This window comes from Aythya marila (assembly GCF_965140915.1).
Source record: "Aythya marila genome assembly, chromosome: 25".
NCBI lineage: Eukaryota > Metazoa > Chordata > Aves > Anseriformes > Anatidae > Aythya > Aythya marila.
This window is the reverse complement of record NC_139066.1, coordinates 6075831-6088547: the sequence shown is the minus strand read 5'-3', so window position 1 is coordinate 6088547 and position 12717 is coordinate 6075831. Positions and strand designations below refer to the sequence as shown.

The 12717-nt window shown below is 54.5% G+C and overlaps 1 protein-coding gene across 2 annotated transcripts in view; it reads left to right on the top strand.

Annotated features, from left to right (window-relative positions):
- SKAP1 (src kinase associated phosphoprotein 1) overlaps positions 1-12717 on the top strand; it is a 142638-nt gene that overhangs the window by 102390 nt on the left and 27531 nt on the right. The window lies entirely within an intron of this gene.

The following is a 12717-nucleotide window of genomic DNA, read 5'->3' as shown; positions in this document are numbered from 1 at the left end:
CTCCGCTCGCTCACTCCGGGGCTGCAGGGTGAAAGCTGAAAGTTGAAGAGTACAAAACCATCAACCCCTGGCTCTCAGCTTGTGATGGGAAATGAAAATATTTGGATAAGCCACGATACGGAGCTGCTGCTATTTACAAACCTTGATCCTGTGGCCTGCACATCAAAAGGCCTCCTTTTATAAAGCGCGCTCTGCACTCCTGGCTCCGTTTTCAGGCTGTCAAGGGCATTATTTGATGTTCCTCTTTTGTTTGTTTACATTAATTAAGATGGGCAAATCCATCACTGTGACTTTCTCCCTCCATGGCGGCGGGGCAAGAGCGGCCGGGGCACACGCCTGCTGCAGGTGTTCGGCGGGTTTTGTTCGGCGGGTGATAAAACACACATTTGTTCTCCAGGTCGTGTGGACAGACTGACACTTTCCCGATAAAAGCCCACCCCCGACACCCACCCCGCCCCACGGTGACAAATGATTTTCTTATCTGGAACAAGGAAAAGCAGTGGCCAAGTTTCATCCCCGCTTCCCGCCCGGATGCTGAGGGCAGCGAGGAGCCTCGCGTCTCAGGCACCGTGCGGGCTGGTGCCACCACGCTCAGCTCTGCCCCGTGGGCAGCTTTCAGGACAGCACGTAACCGGCTCTGCACGGAGCCAACGTCTGTTCCCCAGCTCCCTGCGCAGCTGCTCATGCAGTGGGCAGAAAGCACTGAATTTCCTCCTTCTTTTGCCCCACTGCAGAGAAGTGCCCCCAGGCCCTTGCCTCCAGCATCTCCAGTGCCCAGAGGCACAGCTGGCATTGCAAGCCCCCTCTGTGGGATCGTGCCTCAGGGGAACTCGTCGATATAAGGTACCCAAAATGGGAAGCCCAAGGCCCACCACAGCTCCTCGTCTTGGCATGGTCTCGTAATGGAAAGGCTGTAAAATGCCAGGGGTCCCCCTGCTCTCTGTGTGCAGAGGCGCGTGCTGCTCACAGCCCCCGGGGGGGCTCACCGGAGGCCCCCCAGGCTGTGCGGGACCTGGGCGCGGGCTGGGGGGCCGTGGTTCAGGGGGGCGAGCGAGGGGAGCTGGGTGCATGGTGGGAGCCGAGCAACTCGTGCCTGCTGAGCTGGGCCAGGGCGGGCACGGCAGCTTATAAATTTCAGTCAAATTAGTTGAAAGATGAGAGGCAGCGTGGTCTAATGAATTTTGCACGGGACAGTGATCTCTTTCCTGTGATTTCCCTCGTGTCCTTCAGAAGTTGTCCAAACTCTGCCAGGTCCAGCTCCGTTCAGCGTGGGGCCGGGGCGGTGCAGGCGGCTGTGCCCCTGTCCCAGGTGCACACGGGATGCCCGGCTCCTGTCAGCAGCAGGCGCCCTGTGTGCGATGTGCTCTGGTTACACCTCAGTGCTCCCTAAAAGCTTGTCCCGACTTTATCTTTGCCCAGATGCCTTCCTTTAACACACATCCTCGTTATTTTATTAAATACTCCGGTTTTCTAGAAATGGGTTCGCAGGAATGATTTGCTGATCCTTGAATTCCGGCTGTTTTTTAGACAGGGGACTTGGGAGCCCAGAGTCTTTCCAAAAGGAAGCAGCTTGCTCTTTTTTCCTGTGCTTTTTTTTTTTTTTTTTTTTTTTTTCCTGTAGGAGGTAACTGGCACTTCATTTATCTGGGGGTTTGTTATGACTCCGAGCTAACAGATACCACACTTAGCAAACTCTCACTCTTCACTAATGGAAGATACTTTAATCTAATTGCCCCGTATCATCCCGCACCAGAGCCTCCTCCCACGTCGCAGGCACAGCGCTCATCCTCCACCACAGCGAGCTGCAGCTCGTGGGGACGCTTCCTCCTCTCCCCGTCCCGCATGGCTCCGTTCCCAGCTCAGCCACGAGCAGGGAGAGGGACGAGGGCGCCTGGAGGACTCGCAGGCACCAGGTCTGCTTGTGTCAGCCTCGCCTCGGGGCGCCAGGTCCCAGAAGGAGCTGGAGAGGGAGAACTGCAAAGGGGAAGCTGAAGCAGACTGGTCGGGATGTGGAAGTTGTGATGAAAATGGCGTTGGTTGCCCGGACCAAGAAAAATGAGGTGTGAAATCCTGGGTTACGCTCGCTGCGATGAGCCCCGTCTTGGTGCCGAGGCCCACAGGGTTGTGCACTCGCAGTCTGGGGAGGGCAAAGTGAGGTGGTGCCTCCTCCTCTGCCCCCGCTGGGTTTCGGGGTCTTCCCCTCCCTGGCAGCTGTGACGGGGCTCCAGCACGAGCAGGGCCAAGGGGCCCTCGCTGCGGCTGCCTCCCTGCGGAGCCTGGTCCCCTGCTGCCGGTCCTGGCCCGTCAGTCATCCCCTCCCCTCGTCCCACCCCACCACCCAGCCGAGCAGGCGCCCTGGGCACTGAGTTCTCCCGAGCTGCACCCACTCCAAAAGACTTGTTAAGACTCAAAAAAAAAAAAAAAACAAAAAACCAAATAAATAAATACAAAACCCCCAAACTTGTTGCCTGCCAAAGTTTTAAAGAAGCCATTGGACCCAGGAGAGTCCAAGTAGACCTAGAATTTCTGGAAGGTCACACAGTGGTGTGGTGAGGATATTTTCCTTAATGTGATATATTCCAGCAGTTTATTTCACATTCTCCTACAGAGCCAGAAATTGGAAAGCTGCAAAAGGCAGCTCCTGTTTTTGTTCAAAATTTAGAAGAGGAAGATGAGCTTTGAGAGGCTAAGAACTGCCAACTGGAAGGATGTGATAACCAGTAGCCCTTATCTCCATCCCATTGGTACTGATAATACTTCCTTTGTTTAAAAAATCAGTTTTAAATTGAAAAGGGTTTAAATATTTTTTCTTATATATCCATCAAGTTAAAAGTAAATTTATTTTACCAATAAAATTCAAAACATTGCTTTTGTACATTTTTATTTCAATTTCACTCTCAAGCATATACTGTTTGACATTAGCTGTGAATAAAAGTTAATAATTGCTTCCTAAAAACTGCATCTTTCACCATTTTGTAACATAATACAAAATTTAAGTACCCAAATAAATGTTTGTTAAGCTACATAATGACCGAAATATTTCTGCATAGAAATAGTGTGTTCTGCTGGTTAGCTAAAAGAAATGTTAAATTTACCATAAAAGCTAACTTTATCAACGTGTTTTAATGGTTACCAGCTTTCCTTAAGAAAGTGAATAAAAAAGTACAAATGCAAAACAACATTAAAATGGATGATTTCAATCAAGATGTCTTGCTTGATGATTTAAATCATCATTAAAATTGGCGATTTAAATCACTCTGAGTTAAATCAACCCACCCAGGGCTCCAGTTCCTGCATCTCGCTGCTGGCCGCTCTGCTGGGACCGACGCCACCCAGAAAGCTTCTTTCATCACTTGGGCTCCCGACCGCAGGAGCCCGATGCTTTAAAAGGAAACATCTTTGTCCCAGACAGGCGCAAAGCAGGATCCTCTAATGAGCTCCAGACGCTCCCCGTGCCGTGCTCTGTCTCCTCGCGGAGCTGCACCGGGAGCAGTGAAGTTGAGTGAAGTCCTGGGAAGGCGGGGGACTTGGGGCAGGAATTACTCACATCACCTGCCCCTGGCTACGCACCCCAGGCACTCTTTGTACTCAGTGGAGAGAAAGTGCCCGTTTCTCTCCTCGGTTACCAAAGAGAGCCGAGGGAGTTAGCCGAGATGTCTGTGTCTGTTCAGATGAGGCCCACGCTACGCCGCCAACGTAGGTGGGAATGCAACCCGGCCCTGACAGCCTCGCTCAGACTGAGGCAGGAATGCGCCCAGAAACTGCTCGAGCTGTGTCAGTGCTGCAGAGTTTCCATCCCACAAAAAGCCCCGAACACAAACCCGAGCGTGTGCTGGGAGAGGACCCTTGGCCCTGGGTGCAGCGGGGGCACAGAGCTGCCCGTGCCACCTCCGCCCCACACTTCTGTCCTGTATCAGGCCCTTGGTTTGGGCTCACGCCTCATCCACACATGGAGTTAATTGTGGCTGTGGATAGACAAGATACTAAAACCCCGTGTAAGGCACTTAGGACTGAAAAACGCATGTGGTACAAAGCCTCCTGTCAGTATGAATTGCCTTTGCCGAGTCAAATTTGTGCAGAAATAATCCTGAGGTTAAGAATGATCTGAAATTCATTTGGCGGCTCTGGCCTTCGTCTCTCCCCTCGCTGGCAGTGTCTGGAGGCCGCCCCCGGCCTCCCCTGCCCAGCTCCCTCGGCCACGCTCCCGACACCCCCAGGGGGCTCTGAGCAGCCCCGGGGGGAGCAGGGGAGGATGGACCCGGCGGCTGCACGGGGCCGCAGCGGAGCGGGGCGGCAGTGGGCCGGGGCCAGGGCCCGGGGCCGACAGGGAGAAGGACGCAGCCGCGCCGCCTGCCATTCAGCGAGGTTTGCTGGGGGGGTTGTTCCTCCCAAACAACACAGCTGTATCCAGATTGGCAGCTGCTCTAGCACATCCATTTTGTAGAAAGGCATCCCTAAATGGGAAGAGAATAATTTACACTGACATAAAGCACCTTTATTTGGATATAACTATCTACATTAAGGAGGTTGGATTGCTCTTACCGTATCAGTACGGTGTAGTTGAAGCTCTATTACTCGTATATAAGCTGTTCCTGGCTCTGCTCCTGATTTATTTGCCTAGCAGAGCTAGGCTGGGTGTGTCTAGATTCATGTTGTGTTGATATCAGAAAATCAACGTTTCTTTCGTAATCCAAGGTATGTGAGGTAAATCAACAGGGCTCCAGGGAAGGCAGGGGCATTTTATCAGTGTAAAACGAGAGAAGTGAGCCCAAGGGGAGGATTTGCCAGGGAACGTGCTTTTATCATTTTACGACCTGTTGATTTTACTTTTCTAACAATTACTCAGAAGTAGGAAGCAAGGGAAAAATAGACCTGGGCCTAGATGAAAGGGAAGCGGGAGGATCGGGCCGCCTGTTCGAAATGAGAGCTCAGCCGTACCGAAGGGTGGCTGCCTTGGGCGCCCACACGGCCCTTCCGACCGCCGCGGGGCTCGCACAGAGGAGGCAGCAGTTTCCAGCGCAGATCCTGGGCCTTTAAACTGTGCTGCTGCTGGCTGGGGTTTGGGGGTTTGGTTTGCCATAGCCTCCATCAGCTGCTGCCCGAACCCGCAGCACCGCACCAACCTACGGGCCCAGCTGTGACCGAGGGACATTGCTGCCGCTGGGACGAGACACTGTGGTGGCTTCTGATCCTGTGACTCTATCCAGCACATAGCAGGCTGCTGTTGTGCCCCCACTGCCCTGCCGGTGGGTGCCGGCTGCCCCTTCCCTTCCCACCCCCTGCATCCGCTGCGTACACAAATGGAGGTCTCAAGGGAAAGTTGTTCTTCATGTGAGACACGGCTCTGCAGTTACAGGAGAGAAACCAAGTAACAGTGAAAACCCTCAGGGAAATCATTTAATATTTCCAGCCTTCTCACATGGGTTCTTGACACTCGGGTCTGCGGAGGGGAAAAACTGATTTATGCCGTCAGTCGTTAGACAATGTGGAGGTGAGGTCAGGCGCGGGCATTCCTCATCTCTTCCCTGGCGCTCAGAGATCCCCTGGGCAAGGTGGAATCAAAGCATTTCAAATGGTAGAGGTCATGAGAGTGACACTGTAAGAGGTAAAAGAGCACAGCCTCCTGCCTCCTACAGAATGGCTGACACCTATATATCTTCATATTGCCATTGTTTCCGCTTGAAAAATTGCATGTCGTTTGTTTTACTTTTTCCTAACCCTCCTCTCTCCTTAAATCCTCTCGATTTTCCACAGTGATCTATAGGAATCATTTGTGTCAAGGCTGACGATTATGTGGTTCAGAATTTTTATAGGAGTAAAGGCCTGAGCCGTACGATGGGCTTTAGCCAACAGGTGTCTGGTCTTTGTGCAGCCTCGCCAAGACCCGGTAAATTAAAATCACATCTGCCTTGGGGGAATTCTCCTGCGTTGATTTGTGGCTGCTGCGAGGGGCTCGGGTCGAGCGCTTCTCGCACGCGGTCGTGCTGCAGGGCGGCCGCACGCAGCAGGCGGGTCGGAGCGTGAAGCAGCCTGGCTCTGAGAGCCAATATTGCCCCAAACCACCGGCAATAGCCCGGGGCGCTGCGGTGAGCACTGAGGGTCTGTGCCAGCTGCTTGAGTCCTTTCTGGCACTCCTGGCTCTGGCTGCTGCTCTGGTTCCCTTCATCCCCGTCAGTTGTTGCTGTCAGGAAAGTTCTGGGATGGAAGGCATGGAGAGGACCCTGGGTCCAGGTGGCATGGGAGGGCCCAGGATTGCCGTGCTCGGCGCCTCCTGGGGCTGCCACAAGCTGGTGCCACCAGCAGAGCGCAGGGCCCTTCGTGCTGCTCATTTGGCACTTGCTTGCTGGGGACGTGGGCAAAGAGGGGGCTCTGGGGTTGGACCCGAACCACAGCTGGACTGACGTCCTACCACACCACAGGCCTCTGGGCGTGACGAAGGTCAGATGAAGGTGAAAGGTTTCCAGTGGGGAACTTCTTGGTGGGAAGTTTCCTTCCATTGGGAACGAGGGGAAACCCCAACAGCCCCCTCCGATGTGTGCTGCAAATCCCTTGCCTGTATTCAGCCCTGTTAGCTCCGCAAGTGAGTGTTTAATGGAGCCGGAGAACGGTTCCTTCTGGCAGAAGGAGCAAATGTTGCTTAGCTGCACCCCGCATCGATAACCATCGGTGCCTTCACTCGGGGAGTGACCGGGAGGAGAAGGATTGGGCTGGAGCACGCAGCGGCAGGGCTGCGTCTCCCTGTGCTGTAAGGCTCCCCCGGCACTGCTGTCCTTTCCCCACTCTTCCGCTGCTTTGGTTTTAGCTCATCCCAGGGAAGGGGAGAGGAGAACCGTCTCTAACGGCACCCCAAATGCGCATCGGGGGGCAACATGCATGGCACCACACATCCAAAGGGACCTTCGTTCTCCTCGCCCAGCACATCCTTTAGCAGGGTCCCGGCTCGAGGCTTGAGCTGCCGGCACTGCCCTGCACGCAGCGGGACATGTGAGGGAGCGAATTTTGGTTCTGTTCCAGTAGAGTCCTCTTGTCGGCAGCCCCACGATAACAAACCCACGAGTGCAGTTAATGGATCAGATCTGCAGCTCCCGTTGAACCCAGCGGTACTTTTATGTTGGCAAAGATGTCAGGATTGAGGTGGGAGGCAGTCAGCGGACGGCGGTGCGTGTTATTACATCCCTACGGCTCCCATCCCCAACCCCCCCAGAGCCCTCTTGAAATGCGCTGCAGGGGGACAGGGACCAGGAGAGACAGTCCCACGCCGCGAGCAGCCAGCCCCGCGGTGCTGCCATGCGGGGGTCCTCGATAAGGCCTCAGATGACAGGCTTAGGTTTCCAAGGTGGTGGTGTAACATCAGTGAGAAGCAAATATTTGGCCAAGTGCACCCTGAGGTAAGCTGGTATCCGGTGTAACCGCACAGCGTGCCCATATGTTATTACTTATCCATCAGCCTCTTTGAGTAACGACGTACAGGGCCAGGGCGAGAGTTAGCTTTTGTCAAGCATATATTTCAGCGGCGTTTAAATAAACTCATCGAGCTGCACGTCTCGTGAACTTTCCTATTCCATCTGTCTGCGCCGAGCCACCCGTGGAACGAAATGGATGAGGCCTTCAAACCTTCTCCAGTCCCCGGAAAATGAGCCAGTCCAGTTAACAATAAATGGTGGCCGGTTGGAGCACACATGACCAGTCTAGTGAGGAAGAAAAGAAAGTTGAGCTTAATGAAGTCCCTGTGCCCGTGTCCCTGTGCGTGGACAGGAAAGGACGGGTGGTTTATAACTGTTTATTGGAGTTAATGGTAATAAATTCCTCACTTGTGATGCATTAACTTTAATGTTTTCATTACGTGATGATTTAGGTTTTCCCTTTTCACATTGTAAATCATGTTGTCCCGGTAGCACAGCAGGTCGAATGTCTGACATAATGTTATGTTTGGGGGAGAGAAATAACAGGGGAATGAGTTGCACAGATTATATATTTATATACTTAATACATTGCGCTTTTTTTTCAAGGACTTAAAAAAATTATGTCCTGATGAAGTCTGTGGACGGGTGGACAGACAAACCCATCTGAGCACAGATTTGCAAGTTGCTGTTGCAAAGCCCTGCAAAGGGCTGGTTTCCATGGCAACTCCCCAAATGCACTTGGTGCTGAAGGGTTTTTTCCCTCCCTCTTTGCTGAGTGTGAGCCCTTAGCTAATGAGCTGTGCAAATAGATATTGAGATTTAGTGTTTTTTATTTTGCAATTATAGACTTAGTGATTTGGAAGGAAACTTTTGGGCCAAAGGCTCTGCCTCCTCTTTGAATTCCCTTTTTTTTTTCCCTTGGCGAAGTTGGTTTAACTTCAAACTTGATGTAAAATTTTCCAGACAGAATAAAAAACACCAGTAAAGTTGGAGGCTTTTTTCCACCCTCCCAGGCTAAATCCTAGTCTGCAGTCAGCTGTTTGCCACCGTCTCTTCTCTTGTTTGCTTATCAATCATAAAACCACATTCATGGACTCCTCCGAAAAAACAACAATGAACCCAACGTTAACTTGGCATCCAACAAAGGTCCATCTGTACACCCCGTATTTATTTCGGTTTGGTCATTAAACGTGGGCCAACAAGAGCTTTAGGGGCAGCAGAGTTAATTAGGCACCACTCCACCTCAGGTGAGAATTGCCGTTTTCTTGAGTGACTTCCATGGATTTTGTGTTCACTCCTGGCTGTCAGCACTTGTCAAAGGCCTCCGCAGTTGCTGGGGACCAGTTAATCTTGGTTCCTGCCTTCAATACTGGTCTGTGCTGGCTGCTACAAGAGAGCATTCAGAAATTCCCCGCAGGCGCTGTCCCGAAGGAAGCTTTGGGTCTGGCTGAAGTTTTGGGATGGGCTCTTTGGGGGCTGCTCCGCCGCCTGCAGTGCCTCGTGGCACCGTAGGACTCTGAGCCTGAGGAGCACCGCTCCTGAAACCGAACGGGGAGATTGCAGCTGATAATTTCCTCCCAGTGATTTGTTGCCATTGATTTCTAACTGCCTCCTGCTTGCTGACTAGCTTTCAATCTAGGTGGTTATCCTGGAGTGGATGCCTACACTCTGAATTTTGCTTACTAGTCTCTTCTGAAAAGTCAAGCTGAAACCCAAATAAATCTTCTCTACCGTGCCTTGCCTTTTCTTCATCTACTTTCTTATTTTCCCACTCAAAAAAATGCAATAAAATTAGTCTGGCACAAGATCTATTTCATGTGATCCATGGTGACAATTGTTTAGTTCCCCATTTCCTTTGAAGTGGTTGCTCATTCCATTCCCGTCTTCATAAATGATCCCCGGCCGTTCCCAAGGCGCTGAAAGGTTTGGCGACGTTCCCGAGGGGCGGAGGGAAGCGTGTCCGAAGGGTCCCGAGGTCCTGGGGCTGCCCGGGGGACGCGCCGTGAGCCAAGCAGAGGGCAGGGAGCAGGGTGACCGCGCTGCCGGCCGGCGGCTCGCTCTCGCTGCGGGGTGCAGGTGTTGGACGGGGTCTGTGGGCTGCCCATGCTGCTTTGCCGGGCTGAAGAAGCACGGAGCCAGGGAGCGCTGGCACGCCTCACCCGGTGCCGGATCTGCCGACCTCCATCGGCAGAGCAGGGAGTCGAGGCACCGAGCCTCCCCATCCTCCCGGCCTCCCCCCGGGATCGGAGCAGGGGGCAGAATGCAGAGAAGTTACAGGGAGAGGGCTTAGGGGCTGCACCTGCCTTCTGCGCAGTGCAAGAAAGCAAAGCCTCTATCTCGGTCTTGGAAAAGGTGTGACGGTGGTGATTTAAATTTGGGAACGAGGCTCATAAACAGCTGCTCGCATTCCCATGTACGAAACGTCATCTGGGCGAGCCCAGCAGCGCTGCTCAGCAGTGCCCATGAGCGCTGTTGGCCCGAGCAGCCGCATCGGGGACCCGTGTGCCATGGCAGACCTTGGTGGCGGGTGGAATTTCCAAAACCTTTCAGCTAGCCCGGCTCGCTTTGAGGAGGCTGGGAGGGGTTGTTTGTCTAGTTCTGATTGTTTTTATTCTCATTAGCTTCAATGGAACAAAAGCGCAGCCACCACGGAGGGCTCTGGGAAATCGCAGCCAATTGTGCTCTAGTTTGAAATCTATTTGGGTGTTCCCAGTGAAGTCCCCAGGAGCAGAATCTGCTCTTGGCACATTTGAGCTTGGTGAATAAGCTGGAGGATCAGGAATTAGCTGTAACCGTCGTGCCTCCGTGCTCCATCCCTTTGAACAGTCAGTTAATGTGACAGCGTGGGCACCAGCACGGCCCCTGGGCTTGTTTGGCTGCAGCTGCTGTGACATTTCGTGCAGCTGGTGTGCGTGACTCAGAGACCAAAGGGGCGAGAGCTGAAATCCAGAGGTCCTTGAGGACATGGCGAAGACGGGATGGAACAGGCACGGGGCTCGGCAGCCAAACTCCTAGAAACTGCCCAAAAGATGCTGTCTGGCCAGCAATGGCGGAGGCTCATGGGGTGACCTGGGCAGAAATTGTTCTCGTCTGCCCGTGTCAGCCTGGCAGAGGGAAGCCTCTGAGGCCAAGAGCATCCCCTGCGGGGTGCAAGTCACTGCAAAGGCTGAGGGGCAGGAAGGCAGGGAAAGGAGGGAGCGGGTGTCTGCTCCTGCACCTGTGGGCGCGGGTTGCTGGCCCCACTCTTCTCCCCCTCCTGAAATGCTGCAGCTTTGTGTCCTCTGCAGAAAGCAGTCTCCGAGCTCCCAACACAGAGCTATGCCCGGCGCTGCCAGCCTGCAGCCGTTCCTGCACAGGAGGCTCCAGATGCAGCGACGTGTCCCGGGGGTCAGGAAGCTCATCTGGGGGAAAATCCCTGGGGAGCAGCTTCCAGAGCCCTCGGGAGCCAGGCTGGAGAGGAGGGTGGAGGAGAGGCCAGGAGGGGTCTGAGGTGCCGGTGGCTGTGAGGCGGGGGCTCAGACGGCTCAGCTGCGGCAGGCAGTCGGTGCCAGAACCGGCATTTGGCTGGGCACAGGAGGGGCTGGGGCCGGCACGAGGTTGGAAGGGACCCTTGGGACCGTGCAAACGCAGCCACAGCCGCATCCCGCCGTGCAGTGGCAGGAGCCACTGGAGAGGGGCCGTGTCCCTGGGAGGGCACAGATGGTGCTCTCAGATGAATTTAAGGCCTTTTCTTTTCCCTCTGTTTTTATGAATGGTGAATGGCTGTTAGTGGTCGGAACAGATGACCAGCCGATGGGCTGGCTTTTCCATTGCCTGGAGCCCTAGAAGATGCGGTGAGCTCTGGTTTACCTGCAAGCTGTGTGGCCTTGGGCAGCGGCGTCTGGCGGAGGCTGCCTGGCCCCTGCCACGAGCACCCGAGCAAAGGAGCCCTCGGAAGCCAGAGAGCTTCCATTAGGACACTTTAAAGGAATAAATCCCCAGGGGATGTATTTGCAGGTTAATGTTGCCATTTGCTGCTAGCAAAAGCCATCTGGATTGTCGCTGGGGGTGTGGGGTGGGCAGGGGACCCCCAGCCCCAGCCCGGCTGCGTCTCCTCGCCCAGCTTTAACCTGCGTGGCTCCAACTGGCAGGGCTGTGCAGGGGAGGCTGCGGGGTTTGTGTCGTATCCTGTAAAACTTCACATTTCCAGAGCTTTGTGCAATCTAATCAGTCCTCTCAAGCCCTCCCTAACTGTGTTTGCTTCTCTCAGTAGCCACCGAGTATTTAAGGAGTCTCCTCTCATCCCGATCTCCTGCTGGGAAGCTGAGGCACCGCACGCACCTCCTGGGAGGGACGCGGGCTCCTGGCAGTGTTGGGGCAATGCTGCGGAGGTGCCGGGCCCAGGGGCTGCCAGCCCGGCAGGTCCGGGCCCCCAGGGCACCACGGCCTAGGGATCTGAGAAAGGACAGGCAGAGAGAGAAAACGCGGGGCTGGCCAAGGCTGCTGCTGGCTCCTGCCACATCTGTGCTGCTTCCCCACTTCAGTTTCTCCTTCTGGTGCTTGGGAGGCCCCTGCAGCTCCCCCGGGTCTCCCCCTAGGCTGAGGAGAGGAGCCAGGGCCAGGACATGGGGCTGGGGAGACGCCTTGGCCCTGCCCTGGCTCCTGCGGCAGCAGCGAACGCGGCGGCGATTTCTGTAGCCGGCTGTCTTGGGGGAGCGGGGGCAGAGGGAAGCCCCATGCTGGTAATGTACTGGAAGTAAATGAAATTAAATAAGCGAAGCAGCACTCGCAGCTCCTGCCTTCCCCCCCTGGGTAATTCAATTCGAGCGCTCGTGCTGATGGGATCTCACCGGGGCTGCCTCTGTCACCCCGCTGGGGCCTGGAATCTTAACGTCTAAATAAAAGTTTCACTCAAGCATTTTTTATGCTCCTGCCAGCAGGATCAGCGAGCTGGCGTTGGGCACATTAATGTAATATTCATACTCGCAGGGTCTCCCTGTGCATCCGGCAGCACCGTCCCATTTTCATAATTATAAATGTCCCATAAAATGACATTTAGATTTGCATTAACAAAAGGGGTTGGGGCTTGGGTTCGAGAAGAGAACGTGCCTTTCTACGAGTCTGAAGCTAGAGAAAAGCCTGAGCTCACTTTCCTCGGTGTGCAGGTGCTTCCACGCGCCTCGGGAGAGGGAGGGCCCCCAGCCCAGCCCAGCACCCCAGGAGGTGGCCGCACGGGCCCCTGCTGGCGGCTGCTCTGCGGGCCCCCGAGGGGCCGGTGGGCCTCCTGCTACAGAGCCCTGTTGCTGAATTTGGGAGCGTGGCGAGTGCTGCTGGA